General features: G+C 40.7%; 1 protein-coding gene and 1 long non-coding RNA gene across 3 annotated transcripts in view; one reads left to right on the top strand and one right to left on the bottom strand.

Annotated features, from left to right (window-relative positions):
* LOC126864667 (uncharacterized) overlaps positions 1-14,966 on the top strand; it is a 188,488-nt gene extending 173,522 nt beyond the window's left edge. The window contains exons 2-3 of the long non-coding RNA XR_007689280.1: positions 10,866-11,196; positions 11,296-14,966. This is a non-coding gene — a long non-coding RNA (uncharacterized LOC126864667). The remainder of the gene's footprint in view (positions 1-10,865; positions 11,197-11,295) is intronic.
* The window catches only part of LOC126864649 (serine/threonine-protein kinase NLK), a 232,167-nt gene that overhangs the window by 168,220 nt on the left and 39,890 nt on the right, over positions 1-24,057 (bottom strand). The window lies entirely within an intron of this gene.

The raw sequence follows: 24,057 nt of genomic DNA, 5'->3' as shown, positions 1-24,057 counted from the left end.
CGATTACCGAATCAAGTTACAAGGACGTTAGAAAACATCGAGTTCTCTTTCTTTGCCCGTTAGAAGAAATTCCAAATTCCAACATTTGAAAAAATTCATTTTTCTTCGTGAAATTCAACTTCGGAGAAGTGAAATTGACGCGGTTATCGATCAAGTTACAAGGACGTTAGAAAACATCGAGTTCTCACCTTTCTTTGACCGTTAGAAGAAATTCCAAATTCCAACATTTGGAAAAAACCATTTTTCTACATGAAATTCAATTTCAGGGAAGTTACAAGAAGATCGTGAAACGCCGATGTGCTGGTTTTAAGGAAATTTACAGTAGAGAAACATTGCATAACGTTTGCATCGGATCTCGTAACGCAGCTAGCGAAATTTCAAAATATTTCGTACAACGCGCGTAACATATTAATAGAAAGTGTGTACGGGCGTTCGAGTACTGTCGCGAGTTTGCGTAGTTCGATAAAACAGCTGCGCAAGATGAATCAAGACGAGGATCGAAATAGAAAATAACGTTGCAACGGTAACTAGTTGCGTTAAAAAAAAAAAAAGACGTAAAAATAATAACGAAGCGAGCTTCCTCCATTTTCCCGACCTTTCTCCTTTCTTCTGATAGCCACTCGGTCGGACTACTCTAATAGGGAGGCCTCTTAATAAGCGAGAGCACTTGCTCAAGCGACTCGATGTAATTTCTAATGAAGTCTACCCGTTTTCATCGGACAGAAAGGGCCATGGAACGAGAGAGGAAGGGAAAGCCGGAAGAGGGTCCGAAGAAGAAAGAGAAGAGAGTGCGAATGCCGGTAAATAATAATCCCGTTGCTCTAATTGCCACTCGAAACCGCTCGAATCGGCACCTGCGTCCAAAATTCCGTCTTCCTTCTATTCCTCGTTCGTGTTCTCCTTGTAAAGTACAAGGAGGAGTCTCATTAGGATGGAAAAAATGGTAAAGGAGCAACCTGATTGCGTTTGTTCGCGATTTCTCTAGAACTATCTCTCTCTCTCTCTCTCCCTCTCTAACTATCTTTTCCCGTTTCCTTTTCCTCTTTTTTTTTCCTAATTATCATTCGTCCGAGTTGATTCAGAGAGAAACGATCGAAGCACCTAGATCGAACGTTGAAATTTTAGATTACTTTGCTCTCGCGATCTTCTTGAGGTTTCTACGGAATTTTAGGAATTCGTAAACTTCCTTCTGATTTCTATGACAAATTTCGAATATTTCATTCTCGGTCGATAAGACGAAGTACGCTGTTTATATTATTCGTCACGGAGGGAAACGTCGTCAACTGTGGAAATTACGAACGAATATGTTGAGAGCAGAATTAAACCTTGACATTGTGGAAAAGAATATTTTTCCAAACAAAATTCTAAACTCCGTTAAAATGGATTCGTACATTTACAAGCTGGCAATTCGAGTAAAAAAGGTTTTTTCTTTGCTGAGAACGAGATGCATCAATCGGAATCGAATATGCTGAGCGGAATAGTGGAAAAATTAGAGGAAGGAAAGAAAGGTAGGCAAAGGGAATGTGCAAATCCTTTAATTCCGAGGCTAAATGTCGGTAACGCGACGAAAGTGCCGATCGGAAAGAACTCGAGGATATTTCGTGGATTATCGGAATGAATCGACGAGGGATTCTCCCGATATTCCCTGTGGGCTTGATTCGCGCTAAATGCGTTAATAATGGCGTAAAGTCGATCGAACTTCTGTCACAACATGCTCCTCCATTTCAATAAAAGAAGCGAAACAATCAGGTTATACTTAAGAGTTCCTCCTTTATAAGCTGTAAATTGATTTTTAATCAAATTTTATAGCGTACAATCTTATTCTATGATACGACTTACTCGATATTTGGTATCCATAATAATTTATCGTTAATTTGTAATGTTATAAATAAATCTGTATAAAAAAATTAATGACAGAAAATATCGAACAAATCTAGTTTACCATTAGTTTATTTTAAACAAATGTTCCCATTTGTAATTTCGCTAGAAATAAGACGAGACATTTTCTAACAAGTACGAACTCGTGAATCAGAGATCATTTTATAATTCTTCGACGATTTCCTAAAATTTCTAACTTCCATTCAGAGAAATTCACACGATTATATTTTGAAACAGTCCTCATTGTCGAATACCAAGTTCGATAAAAATCCACTGCCTTCGAGCAGCAAGTTATCAACAAATCAATCCTCGAGAAACCGTCGCTCGATACGAAAACGTTTAAAACCTCTGTCTCGAAAAACCTGGAAATTCATTCAAGTTCCGAGCAAAAGTCCTCCATTCCATTCTCAATCAATCTCGAAAATGCCAGACGCTCGAACAACATCTCCCTTCGCCACCGAAGAATAACGAAAAGCACGACAGTCTCGAAAATCCTCCAGCAAACGTCTGCCGTTATAATTTCAACGAAACACACGGGGTGGATGACCCGATTTCAACGTTGGAATCTCGGACTTCCGCTTTTATACGATCGTGAAAGCTCGCGGCTAGGAGATCGCACGGGAAAATCGTGAGCACGCGAACCTCGAAGGCACACACGTAAAACCCGAAACTCGGGGACGTGGTGCATTATGGAAGGGTCTGCAACATTCATCCCGCCGGCTGAACAGAAATTCCCTCGTTTCAGGGTAAAACGTGTCCTTGGATAGGTCGACCGTGTAGCTCGTTGAGTGGCGGCGCGCGTGAATTTGGTTTTTCGAATTATTTAGAAGCGACCAGGCTTTTGGTGGAAGGTTATCGGTCGTGGTTGAATGGACGAGCTAATCGAGTGTTGATTCGAGCCACGATTGTGTAAGTTGGGTGAATGGAGCTCTTTTTGTGATAGGGATGGGCTTTGTGCGAAGGAAATGGTGTTGCTGGTATACGTCGGTACCTGACTTTGGGTTAGAACTATTATTTTTAGAACGGTGTTTTTTTTAAATAAAACTGGGAAAGCGAAGACTCAATGGTTAGTTAGTTAATTAATATCCGACAGAGATAAATTTCCAATATTCCAGGCATAAATACGATATCACGATATTCTTGTATTTTAATATCGAAACTTAATTAGATAAAAAAAGAAAAAAAAAAAGAAATGAAGTCCCAAAACTCGACTGTGAAAGGGTCAACGAACGAGAGCGGCGACTTCTTTGCACGGAACGACGCCGCGGCGACAGAAAAAAGGAGTCGTGTCACGTGGACAAACAGGCTGCACCCGCGTATATCGCAGCTGCGGGGCAGGAAATTCAATGTAATATCTCACTAAGGAATTGCGTGTGCCAGATATAAATAGCACCGTACTTCAAAAGCATCGTGCAGCCAGAACGTGTACCATGCCTCTCCGAACCAAACCATATTTCGACTGGTCAAAAATCTCCAGAGACAAACTCGTCCTCGTTCCCCCGATAAAATAAAATTCTGATATTCTTAGTCGAACCTTGCGATCTCTACGTGCATTTCCAGTTGCCCACGAATTTGACCGATATAATCGCAACGATTCTTATGGAATTTCAAAATGTTCTATATAACACGTACAATCTTATAGATGTACAATGCTAAATACAATGATCTTTCTATGGTAAACGTATAAATACTTTCGCCAGCCAGTGTACGAAAATAATTGAAATGGCCACGTTATCGTTGAAGAAACTTGGTTTCACGGAACACGATAACACGAACGAATGTAAATACGTACTAAGTATTATTATTATTCTTATTATTATATCCTTATTATTATAGTCGAAAAGATAATTGCGTTGCTATGTTAAGATATCGTGATATAATATAAAAATCAAGATATCTGTGTTAAACTATTGCGAAACCCGAACATTGGTATTGCCGCTTCTGTTGAGATACAGACGAAGCGAGTGCAGATGATCGTGGAGCTCGACAGACCCAGAAACATGTGTAGGATGTGCACAAGGTCATAAAACCGTCCGATATTTTTCAGACTCTTTTTGCCTGCAACTTGTGCGGTTGCACCGTGTATATACTCCAACGTCTAAATGGTATATCCTGTATAACCCAATTTCTCGTTTTCAACATTCTGATCGTATTCACATGGAACGCTGTTTCCTTTCGAGCGAAGCCGACAGCTGCTCGTAAAAGAAAAAGTCAGCAGAGGTGGCTGGCAATGAGTTGCATCGAAAGTGTCCGTTCAGGAAGCGACGAGCTCCCTCGACGGCGAAAGTGTTTGCTCGTTCGAAAGGGAAGCGTTTTTCCAAGTGGCACGGGTGTATAAAAGCCGCGAGAGATCAAAGTAGAGTCGGTGGAGCGATACGTTGGCGTGGTACAATGGCCTGGGTACGCGGCCTCTCCCCGTTGAAGGTTCCTCGATTATCGAGAAAATAGCGAAAGCTGTTTATCGTTGTCAGTCTGCACTTTCCATCAGAAAAGAGAGAGAGAGAGAGAGAGAGAGAGAGAGAGAGAGAGAACGGTTCATTGGGTGAAAACACTTCTCCGCGTGACGCATGCACCTGGTTGAATCGACGCGAATTCTATTCGTCTCTGTTTCACCCGTTTCGTCTCTTTATCCCGAAACGATAAATCTAATCGGTCGTGGGAAAGCCCTGCGTGAAACCTGCACACCCTCACTGACGATACTTATCTTTGGCCCTGGTGTGAACACATTTCAATGGGGACGCTGGAAATCTATCGGGGTGATGAGTATTCCGTTCGTCGATTCGACGGAGTAACACGCGTTGTTGTAAGCTTATCGACGCGTTTCGCTGTCCTTTTGTTCTATTTTTCAAGCGGTTTTCATGAGTTCGTGTTTGAGGGAGGTAACGTTTAGCGTTTTGTGAAACTGTGCACTGATCTTGCAGCGACTACTTTTTCAAAAAGACGGAAAAGTATCGCAATAAAAGCGAATATATAGATAAGCAACAATAACGTATGCATCACCGAAACCATGAATAAATACGTCGAAGTAAGTCTTGACTCTGGTCTCCTATACGCTTCTTACGCTCTACATAAAAAAAAGAAACACTTTCAATTTTTTATTAAAAGTTTCATCCAACTACGATATCCGACGTCTGTAACGATCTTCGTAAAAATATCCTAAACTGATCGGGAAATAGTATCGATCGCTAGGCTTCAAAATCACCTCGTCTTTGTTCGAATTAAATAGCAATAACTTTGAAATAAATTTCGCACGCCCTTACGTTTCACAAAATACGTTTCTTTTATATCCTCCCAAAATCGATTAAAACTTTCATCCAGCCCTGTCGAATTAAAGCTCGGTCGACGTTTACGAGGGTACGAGTTGCTCCCTCGATCACGACGTTCCACACCCCGATGATTCGAGGTTGCCGCTGTCGTTATAACTCATGTAAGAGAGAACGCAGCAGTTCTCGTTTCTCTCCCTTAACCTCGCATGTAAATACGCGTGCACGCGTGGTACGCGCAGACAGGCCTCTGACCTCTGTGTACAAAGAGTTACTCGCTGGTGAGATCGGATATTCGGAGGCGCAGCCCGGTCCATGGCGTGGCTTTTGTGTCGTCCAAAATCGAGGGGGTAATTTCGAGAGGCACCCAACGACGAGGAACCAGCTCTGCTTCTCTATGGACGAACAACCAACGACATAAGGTTTCACGATCGTTCAACGCTCTCCCCTCGTCTCTACGTTCTCTCTTTTTATTTCGCCTCCTTTTTTCTTTTTTTTTTTTTTACTTCTTTTTTCTTTCTTTCTTTTTTTTTTCTCTCGCTGTCGAGCACACAGAGAGTTGCGTTGGTGCTGGATATAAATTATATTTAGAAGGGAGAATGGAAAGCTGCGTGTGTCTCCAGGACAGGAATGGCTTTTCAGCCACTTTGTAACTCTCGTTGGCGAAAATAATTTCGCACCGAAGTTGTCCCATAGCTGAACAGCTTGAATTATTTACGAGGGGCGGCTTAGAGGGTTTCGCTTGACGTATCGGTTTCGCAAAATGTCGTTTTCTTCGATGCTGTTCCAGTTTGAGCAGCCGATACCATCCGTGAAATTTTCTATCACTGCGAATCGATAAGATTAAATATCGAACTAGAAACTGAATAATTCTCGCACGTGTAGAATAACGAAACTATAATAGTTAACGTGCTGAATGTTGATGATTTTCTGAAGACACAATTTGATGTTGAAATTCTATTTGGCAAAGTGACGTTTCATATACGTCAATTTAATATTAAGTTATTTTTTTCTTTCTCTTTTTACAACATTTTTCGACCAGATATGGGAAATTGAATTTTGAAAATGTTTGAATGGCAAATATTGACGAAAATCTTAACGCCATAAGTTTCGCCCCCTGAAAATTGAAACCTCTCGAAAGTAGGACACATCTGTCGGTGACTTTATCTACTGTTCGGTAAAACAGCAATGTAGCTGAGTGGCACTTCCAGGTAATTACTGTTGGATATTAATCGGCCTTCTGTTCGTCATAAGTCACTAAAGCGTTCGATCGGTATATCCTCGCCAGACAGTTTTTCCCTTGATATTTTTCCTCCGACGATTAAGAATTATCCACTCTGCGTCGAAAGTAAACCTTCGTATATATACAGGATGTATCGTAACAAACGGTACAATCAGCGAAGATTGGTTCTATGTGAGAAAATAAATCGGGAACGAAAAATAAAATTTTTCCCTACAACGTTTCAATGAAATATTTGCCTGGTACTTAACTGCATTTCGATTTAACGTGATCGCTGTTATTGGCGTATGCGCGATATATGTATCGCGTCGATTCAATTATTTTATTTGGATTGTAAACAATAATTATTGTGTTTTCGAGCTTGCGCGTATCGACAAAATAATTAGAAAAGAAAGAACGAAACAGCAGCCAGTGTATGAAAATGAACATCGTTTTAGGCTGTTTCTAATGAAAGAAAAATACGAGTAACGGGTGCCCGTATTTTAATAGCGGCGAATGCGTTGAAAAATCTCGTTACACGCGCTTATTGCACAATGAACGTATATTCACGCGTGATAAATTTTATTACCTTAGAAATAGTTGAAAATGTTTTCTCTTCTGTTAAACACGCAATTCTTTGAATTTTTATGAAATCTTCCTAACACGTTCTTCGTTCTATCAAGAGCTAAAGCAACCTTGCCTTTTGATATTTCTCGATTCTCTTTCGATTCTTATAAGTTCTTTAAAGTACGCAATCAGTTTTATACGACCGTGTAAATAAAACTTAAACGGAGTTAACAGTACACACGGCAACCAAACGCTTACAACTAACCGTCTCAAGAACAAAGTTTCGTATCATAAAATATTATTCATTTTTCTTTCTTCCTTTTTCTTATAGAATCATTTTCTCGGCTGTATCACCAGCTACAACTACTACAGAATACCTTGTATATTCAAATTTGTTCGACTACAAGTTAATTTAGTCTTCGGGTTGCATCGTTTTTCCAACTCTCCAACTTTCCGCGTTATAGGGTTTTATAATTTTCCATTCGAGATTTCCAAAGTATCCATAGAACAATAGTTTGCTTCCGATTATACTTTTCAAGCGTATCAGCAGAACTCACGAAGTTCAGATACAATCTCTGATGGCCAATTATTCGTGGTTTAACGAAAGAGGGGTCCAAAGGCTAGGTCGAAAGTTGAGCCAGCAGCTGGTTCGACTATTCAAAGTGACGAGGCTGGCTTATCGCGGACCCCAGTGACCCGAAATATTTTATTAAAATTACCGAATAAATTTCCACGGAAGAGATAGGACAGGCAGAAGCGTAATCTGGCCGGATCTCGATGAATCGATTCCAGTGCCGATCAATAAATATTCACGGTAAACGCGCCCTTAGGAGCGACGAGCAACGCAGCCAGAAATCACGTTCCCTTCGCGCGAATTTCGCCGGAAAATTGCAAACGACGACACGTGATACGCGATAAGGTGCTTTTGTGACGAGGAAATTGAAGTGAGTATTGTTTTCAGGTCGATGACTGTGTTAAATGCGTCAGAGAAATTCTAAACTTAATTCAGATGTAAACTTATTTTCTATTATGAATTCATTTATACAGCGTTATAATTTCGTTACAGCGGATAATTATGTTCTTCTGTCGCCATTAAATACTTGTTAAAAAAAAAGTAGTTATTCCTTCAAAAGAATGCTGGTGATTACGCTGATAAACAAAATTCTTGAACCAATAAACGGATAAATTAATCGGATAATTAATTAATTTTTGGGAAAGCCGATCTTCCACGATAACGCAGCTTCCGCTTTCTTAAAATTTATATAAACAACTCCGTTAGCAATTATTTCGAGATTGAAGTTCAACCGACAATATATTCCTGAAGATGATCCTTTAACAGCTGCGATCGAGATAGAGCAGAGAATCATCGAACAATGAAAATCGAGAAAGGGACGATCCTGTTCGCGTCGTCGAAGATTGGTTATCCGAGGTTTCCGGCGCGGTGACCGCAACGACGGAAACGAGACTTTCGACGAAACGAACGAGGTTGTGTTTCGTAGGTGCGAGTCGAGTCGGTTTCTCGCGAGTTGGCGCAGGATGCAAATAATAATAAGGCGAGAGATAAAAGGCCCTGAAAGAACTGGGCGATCCTGAAACCTCGAGAAGCGGGTCAACAACCGGAAGTGCAACCGCGACGAACCTCTCTCGAGGAAAGCACGCGCTCCTTCTTTTCTCTCTTTTCTCCTTTGTCTCGCTGTTTCTTCGTGTACTGTTCTTCCTGTTCCCCGACTCGTTTCTACTTTTGTCCCGGTGCACACGCGAACATCTTACCTGTCTGTGTTCCGCGGATCTCGTTTTTACCAAACAGCGTTGCAGCCGAAACGAAACGAGAAGGAGATTTTGCAGATCGTTTGTCGAACATTTTCTGCGAATTTATCGTTCGGATCGTGACTCTGTGAATTTATCGCGTTGCCGATCGATTATGTTTCGCGTTTTCTTTTTTCCTTTTTTTTAAGAAGGAAAAGATTGCATCAATTTAAAATTAAATTAATTAAATTCAGGAGATTGTATTTTAACTTCGACCGTAAACCGTTAAAACAAGACCGAATTTCAAATAACAGAAAATTTAAGCAGTACAGGATTCTAAAAAGTATTTCCAATAAAAAAAAAAAAAAACAAAGAAAAACAAATTGCACGCTCTAAAAAAGATACAAAACAAAATATCGAGAACGAATTACACTCCAAATCACAGTAGAAAAAGGTAAAAGGTCTACAAAAATGGTATAAAGAAATAACCGAAGCAAAGTAAAATCGAGGGAAATGTTCGCGTTTGATCAAGTGGTGTAACCAGTCGTGTTCGCTATCGCGATGTGTGATTGTAACAAATAGATTGGTTACGATTGATTGATTGTGATCTTTGATTGTATTTACACGGAAAACTGATGGAGTATGCGTGTATATATGTACGGAAATAGCGATGTGGTCGCGATACTTAAACGGTGCTGCGACGTGCAAAGAGATTTACAGAGCTGATAACAGATGATAGCGATTTAATTTGGATTTCCCGCGGTACAATCGCAATTCTGTCGAAAATGCCTTAGTCTTAAGGATTTTTAATATCTCGTAACCTACAGGTACATTTTCACGTGATGATAAAAGTCATGGCTTTTGCTGTTGTAACATTGTCACTGATCAATCACGGAAAATCCCACAGAAAATCAAATCTACTTTGACTTCGTGACGGTAGTGTCGCGACAACAGGGTCCAATGTGATAAATAGTTTTCACTACGACAGAAATCATATTTAGCGTCATGACCATAAAATGAAGTCGTGATTTATTGTCACGTGAAAACGCACCTCATGCGGGTGCGTACGTCAAGGCGTTGGAATGTATATTCTTGTGGAATATTCGAGAAGATAGAAAAATACGTCACTGGGAACCGTTAGGTTAATCGTCGCATGACCATTTGGGACTTGTAAGGTTTAGAACAGGGTCTCGGTTATTTCGTTATGGAGAAGTGCTGCTAACGAGCTAAAGACAAATCCGTTAAATTACTCGTTGCTGACACGCAGGTAGTCGTAACGTTAAAACCTTATTTCTGAAAATTCGGGATTATTGTTAACCGTGGCATAAACCTTGCGGAACTCTCGGTACGTCGCGTACACAATGCTCAACGAGATTAAACTTCAAATGGCAAAAATAGTAACCTTAATAGTATGATACAACAGCACTGAAGAAAAATACAAATAAAAAGAAAGAAACATATAGCACCAACTAAGAAAGACAGAAGAATTGCCAACAACGTCCGAAGGAAAACAACTTAATAAAAGTCTTCGTAAAGATGCAAAGAAAAAATTAGAGATATCGTAAAAGATACAGCGAGGACATGTAGATAAATCTTCGTAAAGAAACAAGCGTCGCTCGGTGTTTCGAGAAATATAAATCACGTGATTCACGTGTCACACAGAAGCAGAACGTTTACCAACGACGCGGAGAAATCGTAAAAAAATGATGGAACGCGAAGGGAGCTGTTCCCTGCATCGGGCAACATAATGAAACTCGCAACATCCCGGGTACAAGAAGATGCAATTTGCCCTCTCCGGTTTCTCCGACCTGCGGGCTGTTTCGTGCAATCTCGATCGTCGATTAAATTAAGTCAAGCGGGCCAGTTTGTTTGGCATAAACAGCGAGCGGAACGGCGGCCACGGAAAGTGTCCGGGGGCGCAAGACCGCCACTTTAGTATTTTAGTTACACGTAGCGACCGTCAATCGAAACGATTCCGATAACGTATCCTTAGCGCGAATTAGTGTAAAACCTGTTCCCCCGTAACGTGCGTTTATGCAAATGCCCGAGAAACGCTAATAACGCGACGTATCCACCGCTACGTCTTCCCTTGCATCTGTCTTCTTTCCTGCAACTTTGATACGTCGAATAGCGAATTCGATATTGAAATACGTAGTTTTTTTTTTATTTTCCTTTCTTTTTTTTTTTTGCAGATATAATATAGGCTGTAGAGGAATACCGATTTATCATCGAAGACGATTAGAGAAATTTTTCGTTGAAGATACGACATGGTGAGACGTTGATTGTTTTCTCAGGAATTAGAGAAATTCTCTGTTGAAAGATAGGTAAGATATTTGGAAATAATAATCACCGTAGAAACTAGGAAAATTCTCGCATATTTCATGCGAGTAAGGATTAATTTTTAAATGAAAGAACAGGGAAGTTATATGGTTTGTGTTTTGGTTTCTGACAATGTAAATCTAAGCAGAAATTTGAAATATCGAGTTGAAACGAACGAAAGGAATTTGGTGGTGAGCAGTACCAGTGAGTATTACCAACTGTTCTTTTAAACATGTAAAATCACGATGTATTTTCACGTTGTTTATCCCTCAAACTATCCACAAATTTTGTCTAAATCTACAGAAAATTAAAAACGAATGAAGAAAAGAAGATGTTGAATTAAGAAGAAAAGAACTATCGTTACGAAGACCTCAACCACTTAACTAGGTCTCTCGAAAAATAACTTTATGTACAGATATCGAGAAACATGTGCACGAACAAGGAAACTCGAGGAATGCGAACCAACTCCGTTGAAACATCTATCCAACGCTATCCGCCTTTTTCGTTCACGTTCCCAAGAAAAACCAATTTAACGGTAGCCAAAAGCTTCCCGAAACGCGAGATCTAATATCACCGAGCACATCGTCTCGAAACAATTTTCCACGACTGGCCACGTTCTTATCCGGACCAAACGAAACTTTTCCAACAACCAGATCGATCGACCGATGAGTCCGATGTAAAAATTGCCAACACCGGTGAATATCCACATTGGAATAGCGTACACGATCGGTAAGTTCTATCGATTCTGGTCTCTATGTTTAGGACTCGCAATTTCCATTAAACCGCGGTACAAGCAGGAAAAATCGGAAGGACTATGATTTACGATAATCGTGTTCATCCGGTGACGCGTGCGCGTATTCCACGCGAACGCAAAAACGGATCCCTGATTGCGATCGTGATTGATAACGGCTATAGAGCGAGGGATGTATGCTCTACAGGTGTGTCGACGGTCGTTAAGGCGCGTCTAATTGAATGTACGCTTCAATTAGGGCTTGACAATGGTCGCTGGTCAGGCACGCTCTTCACTTTGCCGAATGCGGGATTATACGCGCCGAAAATTCCGAGAATCTCCTCTGTTGTCGAGATACGAATCTCCCTCTCTCTTTCTCTCTCTCTCTCTCTCTCTCTCTTTCTGCACTCTGAATCTCCTTTTATTTATAAGCGGAACAGCAATTTTGGGCTCGAGAATCGCGAGACGTTCGTGTTATTTACGAAGAATCGTGAATTTTTCCAGTGCTTCGGCATTCTTTGCAACTTGCGTCTCTTGGATCGAGGACTTGGATACAAATAAATATGCATACAACGTAGTTGACAGAAGAGACGCAAGTTTAGAAGATTTTTCAAACAGTAAGATAGAACGCTTCTTAGACAAAAGACAAATGCGTCGATTATTGCGTTCCTATTTAACTCTCTTCCAACGTAGATTACTCTTACCACGTACGTCGACAATGATAAAACGTTTCAGTTCGAATTGAGAATTAAGGATCGCGGTGCGACAGCGGATCTTCCAGATACGTGTGTTCGATATGCTGGAATTTTTCTAATCGGGGGCTTCGATCAGCAACAAATAGGATGCTGGAACTCGTTCGAGATTTATGGGAACACTTGGAAGTGACGGGTTTTTAAATTACGACTCTCTGTTTAACGTTCCACGTTGCTTTGCTTCGCGGAATAGAGAAATTAAGGTATTTAAATCAGCTACTATAATATTCTATGTAAAATTCTTAAAATTCTACCGCGCGAGCTAGTAATTTAAAGAAACGAAACGGTCCCAAGTTACGAAAAGTCGTAAACGTTTGCGCAAGACGAGAGGAACGTTTTCCCAGAATGCTCGGAAAGGTCGTCCGAGAACGTCACCGATGCCCGAAAAGTCAGTTTCTCGGAAACCGAGGGGAATAGCTATCAACGTCGTTCGTCGACACGGCACTCGTACGACTGCATTCGTGACCTCGTGTGCTTACGTCACGTAGATATCACGTACTGCGCTTTCGTGGTGAAAACTGCCGTATTCCGCGAAACGCTTTGGATTTGCTCCGTCGTTTCCACAAATTCCACGCTCCGAGCTTTAAACCGAGGCGACTGGAACTTTGACAACCGCCGGAGACGTTTAACGGTACCACGCTGGGAAAAAATGCCGTTTCAAGTCATATGCAGCATACGAAAGTATACGAGACCATTTGAAAACCTATCGTAGAAAATTTTTACCTATATATGTGTTGTACGACATGTATAAAATATTTTGGACAAAATTTCGTTAGAGGAATTTCGATTTCATTCTCATCGCAATGAGACACGAACACGTGTGATTACGTTGGTCGAAAATATATATATATATCGTAATACCTATATCGTTTCGTTGTTTAGAAATATATTTAACAAACTTTATATGGGAAGTAGTAACAGCGAGATATTATAAATATTGATAAAAATCTAGCAGAGTGTCGTAATTTCGTAACAAAAATACGAAGCTAGTTTAAACCCTCTTTTTAAAGGGAGCAGTATATATAAAGAATATGTGATTAAAAATTAGAATTGTCAACTACATCGTAAAAGAAGGAAAAATATCTTCTACATTTCAAACCAATATTCTAAAAAATATGTTTCCTATACTTGCGTTATCGTTCCAGCAAACCAACAAAACCAACAAAACGTATACATTCAATTTTTAATCGAATTCGCGTATAATTTAAGAATACACAGAAATTCCACAATTACACACGTATACATTATCTTTCTAAGATATTTTGAAATATTTTCCGTAATATTATCAACTTCGGTTAATATCTTCGAATGTAACTAAAAATAAAAAAAGGTACAAAATAATTGCGTCCTTTCCTGACCTCGATAAATCCAACCTCGTGGAGATTAAAGTACGGAAAAACGGTAAGTACACGGAATTTACGATATACTCGAGCGACACGTATTACAGCAACCGAGGTGAAAAATATAAAACGAACGGTAAAGGTTTCGGATAGATAACGTGAAATATATTAAAACGGTAATCGCGGTAGATAGAACGTCGTCTTATTTGCACGAATGCCGATAAGCGACCACCGGAATTCTGTGTTTTCGATACCAAACTAATTCGCTCACCTTAAACAAGCGACGTTATAAATGATCGTAGCTAATGGAAGTTGGAAAATTTCACACGTTCAATGAGAATTTAGTTGTATTTTATCTTTAGCTAGAATTCTATTAACACGTTTTGTATATCTTATCTGTAGCACTGAATTATTGCCGCTTCTTTCCGCTCGATATATTCTAATCTGTACACTGGTATGCAAAATTAAAGGAACACGCAATTTTCGTCGAATAATTGTTATAATCTTGACAAACAAGAAAACTATACAGCGATCATTCTGGGCTCGTTTTGAAGCGTAAAGCCGCTACTTTCGGAATTCGTAGCAGTTTATACCGGAACGAAGAAGCATCTTCGCTTTCCCACTCTCCCACGCGATGCAGGAACCTCTATGTGAAAAACTGTTACGAATTGTGAAAGTAGCAGCTTTACGCTTCAAAACGAGCTCAGAATGATCGCTGTATGTTTTTTTGTTACGAGATTATAACGAACAGTTTAGACGTCAGCAATTAATTATTCGACGAAAATTGAGTGTTCCTTTGATTTCGTGATGATTGAGTGTTCTTTCGATTGAAATAGAATTGTTTAAACGTTTTCTCATACATTTAGTAGTTTACGTTGTTATTGCGGCACTAAAAATAGCGAGTACTTTGCGAATGTAATTGTTTATCTGGATAAAGTGTTTCAATTAATTCCGACATCACCGGTCATCAATGATGTCACGAACGAGTCTAGTGCCGGTCAACCACCGTGGCTATGTTGATGTTCACCTACTGCCATCCATTCGTTGAACAAATATCTATCACGTAATTCATTTCCTACATACATTTATCATACATAGTTTTGTCTTTCGAGTAGCTCGTAATTCGCCTTCTTATCCTTTACAATACAATTTGATGGAATTTTGTTTAAATAAAAATAACGTTCTTATAAATTATTTAAGATCTCTGTACTTGACTATGACAGTCAAAATTACCAATACCAATAAATCCTTCTGGAGAAAGAAAGGTTTCCTAAGAACCGTCCAAACGACTTTAAACCCATAAATGTCCTTACCTAGTCTCCCTAATCTTCGCAACAAAAGTTAGTGAAATTACTTTATTAAGATGGAAATACTTTAGTCAAAATGAGGTTTTCACACGTAAAGTAATAACCATAAGAACCAAAATTACCAATAAAAGAGGAAGACTTCCCAAGAACCTCCTAAATGGCCCTAATCGTGTGAAGATCAGGTAGACTAACTGGCGACTATGATGCAATCGTTTCTTCAACAACGCGTACACCACGGCACGCGTTAAAATTCAGCTTTACAGTCTGTCGACGAGGCGGTCGTGGCACGGTCGACGGTCGTTAAGACGGGTCTAATTGAACGTAGGTTTCAATTAAGGTTCAACTACGCCCCGGTGGTCGAAGCCTCGGCTTGACCAGGCCATGGTTTCCTCACTTCAACGACCATAAACAGTCGCGGCCGCAGCCCTGCGCCACCCTTCGCTATACCCGGCATGGGTGCAATGCATCTCGGTTGCCGCACAGTGAAACAAGCCACTGCTCTGATATCGCTCTGATTTATACACGCATTACCATCCAGACTGGACTGCTGCATCGTGACCCGCGTCGTTATTACAATCTCAGCGCGGCGAATACTCCGCGCTCGAAAAACGTCAACTTTGTGGAATTATCGAGCAATGGAAATGAAGAAAGAGACCAACTTCTTCGCTGTGATTTGAATAATTTGATTAAGTTCGAGATAACTTAGTGCGTTTGATATTGTTTCATACCTCGCGTTTTATGGAACGAAGATTTGTTAATTGATGGTCTTTGATATAAAAATTAGTTAAAAGTAAGGAGAGAATCAAACGATACGAGAGTTATGGGTTTAAATATTGGAAGCATTGTGGCAAAAGAGAGAAAGCGAGAGAAAATAGCATGAACAAAATAGCGATTGAAATAGTAAGAGGAAGGATGGGTTTAGGGCTGACAATCAATTTATGGGTGAAGAAAATGTGTAGGTGACAAAGCCGACGAAAGACAGTGACGGAGTGAGAAAACGCAGAGGGGCTACTTAAGAGAGGACAGTTCTTGACAACTGTATACATTTAAATGGTTATATTTCAGAGTGTTTAGAAAGTTCGCCAGACACCCTCAGTGGCCACTTTTGAAACTTTCTGAACGTGAAAGGACAAGCCACTTCACGTTTCAACGCCCAAATTCTATCGTGAATTTATTATCCTCTCCTAAAAGCGAACGTTTAGAAAATAACAGCTATCCAATTCGAGGCCACTTGACACGCCTTCCAATTACGATTATTCCTTCCAATTGAGATCCATTAATAATTTCGTGGCACCTAAAAATTTAGCGATGTGGTCGGAAACGCATTTGCAATTATTATGTTACTTCGTTACCACAGTATAATGTAAAATGAAAATGTAAAAATGTAAATGCGCATTACCACACAATGGAACCATGCATCTTCGAAAAAAAAAAAAGAAAGAAAAACAAGCTCGTAGCGATATTTTCTTTTTCATCTCAGTCAACGTCCAAGGAAATAACAATCACGGTCAATCTTATCCCAAATATTAACGTTTCGCTATCAAGAATTGCACGACCTTCAAAAAGCCAATACTGTACCCTGCTACTAATGCTCGAACATAGAAGAAAACAAAATCTCTGGCATAAAATGTCGAAAGAATTAATTTCGACCGAGGCAAGCCCAGAAAAAGGAACACGAGCTCCAATCTACGCAAACTTGTCCGGATGCTCGCCTACGCTCGAAAATATATACTCGCGAAGGGCCTGTGCTGTTTATTCGCTGGCACGTATATGCAAATGAGCGCTTATTCGGTGGATTTTATTTCGAAGGGACAGAAATGAGAAAGAAAGGAGGGGAGGGTTGGTGGTTCCGTTTTTAATGGTTGAATTTTTGCTCCCTCGACTGCTGCTTTTTTAATAACCTCGCGGATTACCTTCGGAACGATATTAAACGCCTAGCGGCGGCTGAATTAATGGGCGCGCGTGTAAATAGCGAATTAACAGGCTGCTCGGTGCGCCGCGACAAGGGACAAAGGGGTGGAAGACGAAATTAGGGGAATAGAGACCCGTGTACGTAAAGGGGACACGGCAGTTGAGCGATCATGATGATCACGCGTCGATGCGAAAAACGTTACTCGTCTTTCGACCGATGCCAAAAGTGTAAGCTGCTCCCCGTGAAAAAGGGAAACGTCACTTTCCGGCTAATAAAAGATTAACCCTTCCGTGGCGAGCTGGAAAACCATTATACACCGGCTGCTGGCCGGATTAAAACCAGCTAAACGCTCTTAATTAGGTTGCGTTTTTTTTCTCGAAAACAAGCAAAACCGTTGCTCGAGTTGCCTCGTTTAAGCGATGTATCGTCGTTTGTGTGGATAATCGAGTGAACCTGGCAGAATCCTGTCCGATTAAAAGATTTTTTATACGCGTCAGAGGAAATATCGATGATGTTTTTAATAACAAAGTTCGTTGATTTTGTGTTATATAGTATGAGGACTATATCCGTTGTTAATAGTATGAAATATTGTCGGATAGACCGTGTGCTATTCGTCAGCGGCGATAACGAAGAATGATAATACTCTCGATATATTTGTAATTGGAAACTTTACGAGAGTCTTACAGCAGTAAATTACGAGTTTCTGGAATTAAGGATAGAACAAAAACCCGAAGAACAGGCTGTTTTACTATTTCCTTAAAATTGCTGATAATTGCTCTAACTGGTCGTACTTCAAAAAACATGTTACGAACACGTCATGTCCATACCTATTATTCTCTTTGTTCCAGGCTGTTCGGCTGTTCTAGGCTTTCAAAGAACGTTAACAAATCTTCAGATGCTTACTTCAGAGTCTTTACTCTGTTATACGATCAGTTTATAACTGGAACGTTTGAAAGGGTCTTCAGAAAGAACAAACATTATCTTCGAACAGATTCATCAGTGAAATTTCGCTGAAACCGCGAACAACCCAAATTACCTATGGAAAGTTAAATTCCTATTGCTCCATCAAAAATACCCAATAACAAAAATTCATCCGATGAAACAATAAATAAGACGATGAAGTAAGATGAATACACCATCGACTTTTAATTTTTCCAAGATGTTTCTCATATTCACTACTGAACATCGAAATATAAAATGAAGCCCAGGATGATGATGATGATGATGATAATGATGATGATGATGATGATGATGATGATGATGATGATGATGATGATGATCACGGTGAATCGCTTACACTTCCGCTCTGTGGCGTTCATTGCGATAATAGCTGGAACAATATTCGATACAGTCGATGCTTCGAACGGGAATTAACCGTAGAAGGAGAGGGGAGAGCCGTGCAAACAGCGGGCGCCAAGCCGAGCAAACGTGCCTGGGAATTTATGCTCGTCCCAACGAGCCAACGACACCCCTGTACCTCGGCCTCGAGAGTTGCTTACCACGCGTGTATCGCCGATTTTTGGAACACAGCCAGCGACATCGCTTGTACGCCGGCATCGTGATTACGTCGCGACCATGTCGCGCGATTGATGCAGGACTAAAGGGAACAAATCTGATTCACAATCCTATGTTACTATAATTAACTGAGATATCGTTAAAAAGAGACGTTAAACGGATCGTATATTGAAGATGAAACGGAGACATTTTAGCTGAGTTTTTTTATTATAAAGTTACAAACCCGATTCGAAGTTGTCTATAAATAATTCGGATATAATTTAAAAGAAAGATCAAACGAAGGTTTCTTACCCCTAAAGAAACGTTCTTACCACAGATTAGTTATCTATTTATAAGCTGTGGGTCCTACGTTTTACGTTTATGGTTCAAGACTAATCTCGGCGCAACGCAATTCATCGTATACTAAATCTACGACGCGCGGATGAAGACGTAAATGAAGACTTTTTTTTTAAGGCTTCTACTTGTATAATCGCTGCACTAATTTCGGAATAAACATCCACGAATGAGGATACAGAGTTATTTTCTATTTTCATTAGGAAATAAACAAGCTCTTGGAAAAAATATATAAATATTGCCTGCTACAATTAGTAGCAGCGTACGTACAAATTTTTCTTTCCTTACAAGGATTTAAACCCACGAAAGGGATTAATAGAAAAAAGCGACCTTCCGTTCTCTATCTCCGTACCATTATACCCACCTTGCTAATTACAGATTTCCAACGAGCGACTACTCGTAACCGCTAGCCCGGCCCATCCAGCGATTTAATTGCCTTTCGCGGCTCCTCTCCCTTCCCTTGAAAGATCAACCGACGGGGTCTGAATCAGGGCCCGACAGACACCGTGGTATGTACGTTGTGTAATACCATCGATATTAGGTTTGCATGACGCTTCATGATCTTCTCCGGAAGACAGAGGGAGAGGGAGAGAGAGGGAGAGAGAGGGCGGAGCACACAGTGTATACACTACTGGCGAGACCTTTAATTACCAATTAGGCGCATTATGCACCTGCGATTATCGGGCTACCGGATCTCAGGCTCCGTGTATGGCCTTCGGAAGGAAATTGTCTTGTAATACAGTAACAAACATTGAATGGGACCGTTCGCCGACAGCATTAACCCTCTAATTCGCCGATAATCAACTGGTCAGCCCAGAGTTTCACCCTCTGTGCGCCTTTGTTGCAAATAGAACAGGCTTTTGATAGAGTTTATGACAGTGTATAAGACGTTTGTCTTTAGATAATTGGCGATTGACGAGTTTCAAGATAATGCATTCTGATTCGGAATAACTTTTGATATTAAATCACAGTCGCTTGTTTAGTATATCTTTGGGGTAGATTTATATGGGGCGTTTAACGACACAGGATGTCAAATAAAATTCTATGGAATCTCGAGTTTCGAGGATAGTTCGAGACAAACAATTCGAAAACAGAGACTTGGAAGAAAAATCGGCAGGTAAGCAGAAAAAGAAAAGAACGGCAACACATCCAAACCAGTTGACTACCGAAACGAGCAGAAGTCTCATAGAAAGAAGACTGAAAAGAAAACACCCCACTGACCTCATTAAAGAAATAAAATAGTCAAACCCGAAGATGGTATCACGCTTGGGATGGTCATCCACGTGTTATTTAGCAATTAAGTTAGAAAAATTTACCAAATGTCCAGCTGGACAAATTGTAAAGTACAAATTAAATAATGAAAAAAAAACTTGGAAACAGAAGCAGACTTAGAAGCAGAAACGAGAAGAAGAAATAAATTCTTCTAGCTGCAACTTTATCATCATCGACCAGATAGAAGATAAGAATAAAGATAAAATATAGGACAGAAATGCGTTGAAAAATAGCCGCATTTTTCCAATATCTTATGGCGTACGATTTTTCCAAATATTTCTTTCTTCCTTTAATGCGAAATATCGTAACAAGAATCTACGCCACTAATCGAATCAAACTCAAACTTCCAGAACGCTCTCTCCAATGCTCGATTAAACTTGTTAAAGCAGCAAACAAAAGTACGAGTCGTACAAGCAAACAAAATCAGCGGACCAAACGCTTGACTCGCCGCAAAAAATACCTTCGAATCGTTGGACGTCGAGCGTCGTGCAATTACGATCAATTATATCCATCGTTCAATTAACCAGCCTCTCTCCATAGGCCTTTAATTTCGCTTTATCGTGCTTTAACGTGATTTCGTCGCGTGTACATGTACGAGCGGGCCCCTAATGATCGACGTTGCTAATGAATCGAAAAGTGCCGACCCTATTTTCATCACCCTGTGCCCCAACGACCAACTCCCTTGTCCCAAACTTTCCATTATTGTCGTGCGAAGAAGTTGATATATGAATCTATCGCTAAAGATTATCGTGGACCAATTTTTCACTGCTAGACCGTACTACTAAAGGCAACTACGAGATTTCCAAACGTTATAATCGTTAAAATTTGTAAAACGAACGATATCTCCTTCAAAAATAATACAATCCAGCCGGTGATATCGTCTAAATACAAGTGAAAAATAATTAAGAGATTAATCGCAGATCTTGGATTCCTCAGTCTACCTACAGTACATGGTGCGACATCACCAAACAACTTTCCTTTCACGAACAACGAAATAACACTCGTAGGAAACAAGGCAGCAACAACAATAAGGAGAAGAAAAACAGAAGACGATATTTAAAAGCAAAACCGAATTTGCCAGGTAAAATAAGAGAAAGTCGATGAATGCTCTCTCATCGACAAGAGGCGTAAATCGAATTTCGCGTCTAGAGAGAACCCGCGGGGCTCGCGGAGCTCCGCGTTTCCGCCACGACGACGTGGATCCGGGCCTGGAAATCCCCGTCCCTCGACGTCGACGTCGACGTCGGCGTCGGGAGCGGCGGCTCGTTACACTCGTCGTCGACGTCGCCGCCCCCGGCGTCGCGACGCTCATCGATTCGAGGGGCCCCGCCCCTTACGCGGACGTTCCAGTGACGTCACTGGAGCCACGGCACCCCGACGCGACTCGCCACCCGCCGTCGACTACCCCCGAGACTACCAACGCCACCAACTTCTCCCACACGCGTCCATTTCCTCGCAGAATTTCGCGTTATTCCACCGTTTGCCTGTCTCTTCCAATGAAGAGGCCGAAGGAACGCAGCTCCGTTTTTCGAGTGATGAGAATTGGAAGATTTTAAGAAGGAGACCGATACTTTTGAAAATTGGATATTTATAACAACGCGAGAATGTTAATATTACGGCGTCGTGGTACTTTGAAGGAAGTGAATTTACGAAAATACAAGTATCCTAACTACAGAAAGCATTGTCACTGTTACGGTACTTACAGTATTTACATATTTACCGATCGTTTGGGTCCAAGTACATTAAACTTCCTATCATTTCAGCCACATTAAACATTTTGTTTCACCAGTTATTCGATTTTCAATTGGCGCAAGTAAAATTTTATAATAAAAAATTATAATAAAAAAAAAGCACGAGTAAAATTTTCGAAAGAAATTTCATGCCCTCGAGATGTATATTCGTCTTCCACTCTAACTGTAAATATACCTAGAAACAGGGCAAATTTATATGGCAACCCGATATACACATTCTGTTCGATATCGCATCTTTGAAACGCGTAAAAGTTGCTATGCTACCTCGAGATAAATAAAGAACACTCGAGAACATCGAAATCACTTTAATGGATCGTTAGACGAAATATTACGAGGTTCTAAACGATCGTACATTTAATACTCGTCGGCTGATATACGATCCTCGAGACTTCGTTTTATTCGCCAGAGCCACGATATTAGCTGTTTTAAGATACTTTCAGCTCGATTCAAACATTCTCGATGCACGACCGACGTTCAACCTAAATATCTCGTGCCACTCGTTCCTTCGTTCGCGCCGTACCATACACCGTCTTTATCTACTGCGCTTTCAGCGTAATAAGATCTCGGACGACCGGTGTAGGTGTGAGTGCCAGTGTTAATTAAAAATAACGCGTTACTCGTAGTGTTTGTAGAAATGAATAAATATTACCGCGAACGTTTACGTGGGCAGATAGCGTGCGTGACTATGAATGGAATACTTCGAGGGCGTACACACTCGTTCCACGAGAAGCGGAAAAAGTTCGTTTTTTAGTCTTCTCTCGTAGGCTTTCGATAGCTTTCTCCCTAAAGCGAGAAATGATTTTCGAGTAGAGTCGCTGAGATATCGATGCTAACTCGAAGTGACTTTCGGATGTTGAAAACAAATACATCGTGGGCGACGATACGTCCAAATAAAGGATTTCTTATAAGCAAAGTAGATTTGGTGTTGAAATCGCTTTACGCCTCTTGTTGTCTCTTTCGAAGATGCTGTAATAAAAATGTTCTATATACGTACGAGCTGTTTTATGTCGAAACTATTACACGGTATACTATAGAATATACGCACGACTTGCACCCGGTTAGAAATATACGGCATTACAGTCGGTTTACGCTAACTGCGATACGCGAAATCCATGTAACACCGTTTAAGGACTAGCGGAGCTAAGATAAGATAAAATACGTTAAGACTGGGCTACGTTAGAGTTCAGGAATTTCCGAGTTAGTCCTGTACGAAATACGTTAGACCGGTCTTACACCGAGTCTAAGCTACGCTGCACCCCAGGTATATTAAACCTGGGCCACGCTCAATCTAAACTAAGGTTACAATATACCAAGTTGAAACTGCGTGGTGCTTGGGTACTCGAAAGCGAGACTCCAAGGCTGAACATGAACGCCTGCGATTCTCGAGTATGTGCTGGTGCATAGTCTCCACAAACGGATACATCGAAATGTATTCTCATAATGAATTAAAATCTAACTGCGTTATAGGAACGAACACTATCGCGCAATGATTCTAAGATTGAAATTTCCTCGATATACGAAATTCTTTCGCAATCCTCAACTTCGAAGTAGGCAAACGTCATTATTCGGATATTATCCGTATTATCTTTACAACCTTACAACCTTACAACCAAGCTCCCAAAATCCAAAGCAACTTTCACGATACTTTTCCGCTCGTAAATTAAAATTCCAGTTCGCAGTATCTTTTCGTACCAGTCTGTAGCCCTTAAACTTTCTTTCATCCATCATTGCAAATATATCTATCTGTCTCGAAGAAGGAAAAACAAATCTTATCTCTGAAATCGTCAATTTTTCCACGATACTCGATCCAATTTTTTAACGATACAAAGTCCCCTAAATTTGAACAATATTCAAACATTTCTATCCCCTAGTACGACGCAGAGCAAAACCGATCCTACGATCGAGCCCAGTAGCCAGGGCTTGACGATGGTCACGTAACACTAGGGAACGCCATAAATCCAGTGTGCGAGGGCATCCTGTGTCGGGGGTGTCTCGAATTCGGCCATGCGCCGCCTGATCCCATTCGTTTTTCGACGGAGCAGGGACGGGGGTGGCGGTGCAATCCTGACAATGCGTCGCGTATGCCCATAATTCCAACCAGCCGTGATGCATAGATGATGGGTAGCGATGGTGCTCTGGATCTGGCTAATGGA

The sequence above is a fragment of the Bombus huntii genome, chromosome 4 (genome assembly GCF_024542735.1).
Source record: "Bombus huntii isolate Logan2020A chromosome 4, iyBomHunt1.1, whole genome shotgun sequence".
Taxonomy (NCBI): Eukaryota; Metazoa; Arthropoda; class Insecta; order Hymenoptera; family Apidae; genus Bombus; species Bombus huntii.
The sequence above is the reverse complement of the archived record's forward strand: the minus strand, read 5'-3'. Positions and strand labels throughout refer to the sequence as shown.